At 41.5% G+C, this 8,067-nt stretch overlaps 1 non-coding gene across 1 annotated transcript; it reads left to right on the top strand.

Moving 5' to 3' along the window:
* The first annotated feature begins 339 nt into the window (after nt 1–339).
* Nucleotides 340–446, top strand: LOC148212199 (small nucleolar RNA R71). The gene has a single exon (XR_015790037.1). It is a non-coding gene; the product is annotated as a small nucleolar RNA R71 (small nucleolar RNA).
* The last annotated feature ends 7,621 nt before the right edge of the window (nt 447–8,067 follow it).

Genomic DNA, 8,067 nt, shown 5'->3' on the forward strand with positions numbered 1-8,067 from the left:
GGAGTGCAATAATCCGACTGCACAGGTTGTATCGGCGTGGCTAATGGATTTTTTATTCCCAATGCCATCTCTTTTAGCCTCTGGTTCATTGTAACCATCTCTTTTTGCATCGAGGTCGCAATGTCCAGAGCCAAAACTCCAGCTGGATCTTGCTTCTTTGGTGCTGCCCTAGATCTTTGCGAACACCATAGTTCGTTGTGTGAAGCTAAGTCATTTAGGATGTCAACTATCTCGTTGAATGTCTTCTTTGTAAAGGCTCCGTTGGCAGCATTGTTTAGCATCATCTTAGTAGGATGATCTAAGCCTCTAAAGAAATGTTCTATCTGGATGCATGCCGGCAAGCCATGGTTCGGACATTTCCTGATTAGTTCTTTAAATCTCTCCCACGCCTCGTGAACAGGTTCACGATCATACTGTCTAAAAGAGATGATCTCCTCTCTGATATCAGCGTGGCGAGTAGGTGGGAAGAATTTTGTTAAGAACTTCTCCACTAACGACCCCCATGTGGTGATGGATCCCGGTGGAAATGCATTGAGCCATGCTCTAGCTTGGTCCTTCAAAGAAAATGGAAAAAGTGTTAGTCTCAGAGCATCGTCTGTTATACCAGGTAATCGAAATGCATTTGCAATTTGAATGAATGATTTCAGATGATCATGTGGATCCTCATGTTCCTGCCCTCCAAAATGTCCAATTGTCTGCAACATTTGGAACATCATTGGTTTAAGCTCAAAGTTTGCGTGGGCTGGAATAGGGTTGACTATCCCTGAATCAAAGTTCTGAAAAGCCGTGGCGGCATATTCTCTCATTGCCACGTCTCTGTTGTCTGCCATCTGGATATGGTTGAATTCATCATTTCTTGCATGATCCCTCATATTACCGTTAACAGCAGGTGGATCAACCGGATCACGAGGTGGAATATCTGCCATTGATGTGCTTGTACTCTCTACCTCACTTTCAGGACTGATTTCACCTTCTCTCTCTTTTTGATTTTCTAGTTGTTTTCGAAGTCTTTGCTCCTTTCGAGTTTTTCGAAGGGTCCGCTCAATCTCAGGGTCAAGGGGTAGAAGAAAAGATCTTGTGCTTATGCACTTTAACTTACCCTTGTGAGATAAACGACCAAAAATATAGAACAAAAACGGTGGATGGAAATTACACCCAACAACAATTCACAAAAATAAAAACTAAAAGAATTTGAAAATAAATTTTAAAACTAAAGTCCCCGGCAACGGCGCCAAAAACTTGACTGGGCGTTTTTGCTGAACGCACGCACTAAGCGTGGTAACAATTATATAGATGCAAGCGCACACCTGTCAGAGTAATATAAAATGGATGGAGTATCCAAGTATCGATCCTCAAGGACTTCTAAATAATTTCCAAACTCTGAAGTTTTAAAGAATAGTGAATGTTGAAATGAGTGATTCTTGTAAAACGGGAAGTGGTCACAAATAATGGTTTTGGATTTGGGATTTGGACTTATAATAATAAAACCTAGCCCGATTTACTTCAAGTTAGCCAACAAAGAATCAAGGACACGCTAAGGATAATATGCATTTTACTTTAGAAACTAACGACTACGCTTTTCACTTTACTTATGTCTAAGCAAGTTCAAAGTCCTAAGACATTCCCTAATATGTCTATTATGAGATATATCTTAGTTTTAGGATGGAAATAGTCGCAACCTCGGGTTAAGGTCCTATGTCTAGGCTACTTAAGCGGAACCCTTATGTCTAAGGCGCTCCTCTCCTCGGTTTAATCACTCAACAATGCAAATAAGCAACCTTTTCAGTATTGACTTGTTAAGACTTACAGTGGCCTTCTCTAAATCCTAACTTTTTGGGAAAACATGTTGAGCAATGAATGGAAAGTAAAAACACTACTTCTTAGCAACCCTTTTTAGACATAAAAGGCTAACTATCCATAACCGGGCTAGAGACGGGAATTTAGAAAGACATATTGAAGAAAATACAGCAAGTAAAATGGTTGAATGTGGAATGCATGTGTGAAAAACAAAAGTTAACTAATGGAGAGTTTTTATCGGGATTGAGAGCTTCGCCCTTCTCTTTCAAGCAAGGGAGAGTGTCACGTGCTCTTTCCTCCAAAAACACAACTCTCTTAACTAAAAATAAAGTAAAGGCAAAGAGAGAATAAGCAAAGTGCTAGATTTTTATATATTTGAATAAGTAGAAAATAACTAAGTACAAATGGGAACAAAACAAAGCTCAATAAAGGAATGTAAAGTGCTCGGGATTTAAAAACCAAAAGTAACTAATGAAAGCAACTCAAAAGTACTTAGAAAGCAACAAAGAAACACTAAAAATGATCAAGAGAAGGAAGCAAGACTTGATGAATTTGGTGGAGAAGTTGCTGGAATTTATAGCTGTGCATAATTGGTTAGGTAGGTCCTAAAACGATGGTGAATCACCCATTTCCAACTCTTTTGACTGACCAAATCGTGCTCAAACTGATAGTGGAACACTTCTTCTACACGTATGCATCGGTTGGAACCACCAAAACGCATTGGAAGACGCGTTTCATTAAGGGCAAAGTTGGAAGAAAGCCTGTTTTTCTGCAGGCTTCCCAGGCGCCTGGCGCCTCCCATGATACTTTTTCGTCTTTTTGCTTCTTTTGATTAATTTGCACTCCCAAATGGTCCTAAAATGTCATAAATACAATATAAGCCATCCACAAACCATAGTATATGAATTTTGCATGAATTGGAACTCAAACGATCGAGAAAAATCCGAAACAAAGCTGAAACATAGTAAAAACAGCATCTAAAACCTTCTTTTTACGCATGTAAACAAGCGTAATCAGCAGCGTTCCTCGCGGCGGCGCACGACGAACGGATCAGATCCGCAGCAGCCTCGACGACCTGCTGCTACGACCTCATCCTCCGGCGACGTGCGCAACCCTGGCGGCCGTCTCCGACGAACAGGAACTCCGGGGGCCACGAACGGCGACAATCCCTCCGCATCGAGCAAAAGTAGCCACTCGAGTAACAAAACCAGAGGCGGGATTCGTGCGTTACAGTAGTGTTTTTAGGATGTTTGGCGGTGACCCACATCCGTTCGAAGCTCGATTTAGGCTACCCATACCTTGGCGAGTTAGATCTAAGTTACCCACACCTATACGAAGTCGATTTTGCGGTAATGAATCATTTGAACCCTCTTAGAATTGATTTCGAAGGCTGAAAAGTATTTGTAACTTGCTGTTTTTTTTGTTTACTGCCTAAGTGTGAGATCGACGCAAAACTTAGGGGCGCAGTTGTGAGTAAGTAGACAAGTGGCGTGTGCGTGCGTTAATGTGTATTAGATGGGTTCTAATGTGCCGTTATGTGATGTTTAATATTGATTTTGATACGCTTTTGTGCTAGCTAACTCTCGTTTGTGTTAATCTATATACTTGGTGTAATGTTGAATATTTGTCGGTGATAACGGTGTAATTTTGCCTTACTAAACTGCTGAGAATTGTTGTGGGATGATGTGTGTTTACAAAGGATGCACGTTATAATAGAATTATTGTGATTATGCTTTCTTATGATGTGGGCGTGCCTGTATAGTTTATATAAATGTTTCTTTATGATGCGAGCGTGCTGGTCTGAATCATATTATTTTCTTATGAGATGTGGGTGTTATTGAAGCATATTTTCGGACCCTGTTCGCAGGCTATGGGTTGATGTGGAGTTGGTTATTATAAGTAACGTTGGATTCTTGGGAAAAGTGAATGGATGAGTGTCAGGGCCTCGGGTATAAATGGTCGGTGGCTGATACGTCACTAATTGAGTATCGAGGCCTCAGGTAGAAATGATCGAGGGTCGATGCGAGGAGTCTTGGAAGGAAAACTAATGGGGCCTTGGGTAAAAATGGTCAAGGGCCGATAGATGGTGAAGTTATCGGGGCCTTGGGTAAAAATGGTCGAGGGCCGATGTAGTAGTGTCGGGGCTCTGGGTAAAAATGGTCAGGGGCCGACTCTACTCGAAGGAGTTAGCTGTGGAAGGCTAGGATAGCTGTGATAAGCGTAGAGGTGCTTGAGATGTTAGGGAGACTCGAGGTTGGTAACTAATTTGTTCATGGTTGTGGTTGTCGCCGAATCTTATAGAGTGTGTCTATGTTTGATTGAATAATTTGATGAAGAGCATAACTATGAATGTTTCTTGATTTTTTTGAGCATGATGTTTGTGTGTTGTTGGTGAGGGCTACTTATGGAGTATATTTTATATACTCACCCCCCTTTACAATTATTGTTTCAGGTGAAGGATTCGTTGGCGACCATGGTGATGAGACGGAGGAGACATGACGAGCGAGGACCATAGGTTGCGTAGTTACTTTTGCTTAGCTTAAGTTTAGATGGTTAAGACCTTATGTTTTGGTCAATAAACTATTTGTTCTTATTTGAATAATTGGGAGGTTCCCACTCGTTGTTTACTTTATTTCGAGATAGGTGTTTATTTTAGTTTTCCTCCATTCATTGAGTTTGCCTAGTTGGAATAATAAAGTTGCCTCATGAGGTTGTCCATGGATGATGTTTACTTGATATTCTATAGAGTTGATTCGTTGTTAAATTGATGAGAGTTGAAGCTTTATTTTATATAACTATTTCACAGGGAGTTGTCATCTCGTGTTTGGAGTTAAGTTTAGACAGGTGGGTAGTTAACGTGACCTAGGAGTGTGTGGAAAGTCCTGGGGCGTTACATTCGAACTAAACGTCGTACTCACTTAACTCCACTACCCATTTCATCAATTAGCCAGACGTCTCTAGCTTGTGAAAAATTTGCTTCAAAGGTAAGTTCGTGAGCACAGTCATGGTATGAGCTTGGAAGTAGGGCTTGAGCCATCGTGCAGTTGTGTCCAGAGTGAGGTACAATTTCTCCATTTGGGGATATCTGGTCTCGACCTTGGTGTCATAGCCTTACTTGTGTAATAGACCGAACTCTGGCGCACACCTTCCTGCTTAATTAAGGTCGATCTGACCGTCTTATCGACGCGACCAAATATATTTGCAACTTGTCTCCTGGCAGGGGCTATGCCAATAACGAGACCTAGCAGAGATAAGACTTAAGCTGCTCAAAAGCCTCTTCGCACTCAGATGTCTACTCAAATGGCCCTTTATTCCGTAGTACCTTGAAGAAGGGAAGGCATTTGTCGGTGGACCAAATATGTCTTCCATTCAAGCATTGCATGAGGGCTTTTGGTGCTTGCATCTCGAGCACGACCTTGATTTTCTCAGGATTAGCTTCGATTCCTCGGTTATTGACCATAAAGCCAAGGAATTTTCTAGAAGAAACTCTAAAAGCGCACTTGGCCAGGTTGAGCTTTATCTGATATTTGCAAAGTACTTCGAATGTCTCGGTCAGGTCGGCAAGGTGCAACCTAGCCTGCTTGTTTTTTACCAGTATGTCGTCCACATATATCTCGATCTTGCGGCCAATCTGGTTGGCGAATGTTTTATTCACCATCCTTTGGTATGTCGCACATGCATTCTTTAGGCCAAATATCATGACCTTGTAATAATACAGGCCTTGATCGATTATGAAGGAAGTATGAGCTTGGTCGGGCTCGTACTAATAGCACACTTTGTGAGCTACATTTCATGAGATTTATATTGAAATTATTTGTTAGTTTTCGTTTCTTCATGACAAATTTAAGCACAAAAGATATATTTTTCAGGAATAAAGTATCGGGAGGAAGCAAGACATATTTGGATCAAAATGAGAGAAAAATCAGAATCAAAGTGACCAAGATGGAATAAAAACAAGACTTGAAGCCAAAAACCCGAGGAGATAGTGCCACGGCGCTGGCCTAGAACGCCTCAGCGCTCCAAAGTTTAAATTTCACGTTTTGTGAATAGTGTTGCGTCGTGGCCTTGTGTGTAGCGCCATGCCGCTACCGTGACAACTTTTTATAAAAATAGGGTTGTGCAGCCACCGAGATGGGGGATTTTAGGAGAGGTTTTTTGGCAATTTGGCTTTTTGGCCAATTTGGAGGGCAAGGAGACCATTGGAGAGCTTAGAAAAGTGATTTTCAAGGCTCGGGATCGTGGAGGTCACTTCGGGAACGGACGATTGACACGCGGAACATAGCTTTTTCTCCTTTCCCTTGGTTTTTCTAGTTTTGTTATGGACTTCTCATGGTGATTTTATTGTTTTCCATTGAATATGAGAAGTTAAACCTCGTATCTTAAGGATTGATGTAGCCATTGAACTTTATGCATTGATGGTTTAGTTTTCTTGATTAAATGTTTATGAATGTTCTACTTATGCTTCTCTATGTTTAATGCCTTGAATCTACTGGGCATAGATTGATTGATTTTAGACTTGAAATATTATGCTCGGGAGAGGTGGGTTAGAGTTAGAACTGGGATGCATAACTAAAGGGGTTTTAAGATCGGGAGATTTAGAAGTCCTTTTCAGGTCGTTAAAAGACTTGTTCATTAAAGCATTTACTTATTATATAAACGAGATAAGGATATTGGTTTCTTAATTAGTAAGGAGAATTTGCTTGCGCCCGGGAGAGGCAGTTGAGATTTGAAAGTTCTTGGCCTATAGAATTAATAACTCGTTCAATTTTGAGTAATTAAGTAGTTGGTTCATAGATTCAATAGGTTAAATCAATTCACTAGGACCTTTCTCCCCATTGTTTTTATCTTTATTATTGCCTGTTTATTTTCTTTGATTATATTCTCCCATTTGATTTTGAGTCTCTAAATAAAATTGAGCTTTTATATATGTGGTACTTAAATGATCTAGAAACCCCATCTAGAGGACGATATCGGTATTAACTACCACTTTATTAAAACTTGACCCGTACACTTGCGGTAAGCAATATCTTCTACACGTACATCTTTATTTGATTGTATCCGGAGTAGGCATCCATAAATGTGAGCAGCTCGTGCCCGGTCGTTGCGTCTATGAGCTGGTCGATCCTTGGAAGTGGAAAACAATCTTTGGGGCATTTTTTGTTTAGATTTGTGAAATCTACACACATTCACCACTTTTCGTTAGATTTTTTAACTAAGACCATGTTAGAGAGTCACTTGGGATACATAATTTTGGTTATATATTCAACTTTCAAAAGCTTATTGACTTCCTCAACTATTACATCACTCTTCTTCTTATTTACAGGTCTTCTTTTCTATTTAACAGGTCGGAATGATGGGTCGATGTTGAGGTGGTGTACCATTATTTTTGGGTCAATACCGGGCATGTCCTCATGGGACCATGAGGAGACGTCTGAGTTGGACCTGAGGAAGGACACGAGCTCTTCTCTAACACTGGCCCCCACCTTGGTGCCTAGACTTGCTTTTCAGGCTAAGCAAAGGAACAAGCTCAAGCTCTTCCATTGTTGCGGCACGATCTGAATGGTGCTCGATGGAGGTGTCTATGTCATCAGTGAGGGTGCAAACTGCTGCCCCTTTGAGCGCTGCCGCATAGCACTCCCTTGAGGTCTTCTATTCTCCTCGAATTAGGCCGACCCTGATGGAACGGCCTGAAGCACGTAGATGATAGGTTGCCCGAACATGGCATTATAGGCCAATCTGCTGTCGACCACTATGAACTCGACCATCCTTGTGATTTGAGTGTCCCTTTGGTCGGTTGTGATGAGGAGATCGATACACCCTTCTAGGGTGACCATTTCCCTAACAAATCGAACTAAGAGTATTGGATTTTTCTTTAGTTGGACCTTGGTCCAGCCTAGGGCAACATAGGTAATGAGGGACAAAATGTTGGCAGACGCCCTTCATCAATAAGTACCCTCTTGACCTGGACGTGATCTATCAGAGGTGAAATCATCAGGGCATCATTGTGGGGCGAATGAACCCCCTCAAGGTCAGAGTCAGAGAATGAGATAGGGCAAGTCGGTCTTCACACATAGGTGGTACAGATATCCTGTCTGGCTTCTCTAGCCATTTCCTTCCTCTTATTTCCGGATTGGCCCCCACTTGGACCGCCGAAAATAGTATTGATGACTGCAGGTCGGTCATCTCTGCGAAGTGGTGTCCTTGAACTCCTCATTTCTTCTTTCTTTTCTACCGAGCTCGATCTCGGCTCTCCAACAAACTTTTTGAAGT

Source organism: Momordica charantia (assembly GCF_013281855.1).
Source record: "Momordica charantia cultivar OHB3-1 chromosome 3 unlocalized genomic scaffold, Mcharantia_2.0 BLBB01000003.1, whole genome shotgun sequence".
Classification (NCBI taxonomy): domain Eukaryota; kingdom Viridiplantae; phylum Streptophyta; class Magnoliopsida; order Cucurbitales; family Cucurbitaceae; genus Momordica; species Momordica charantia.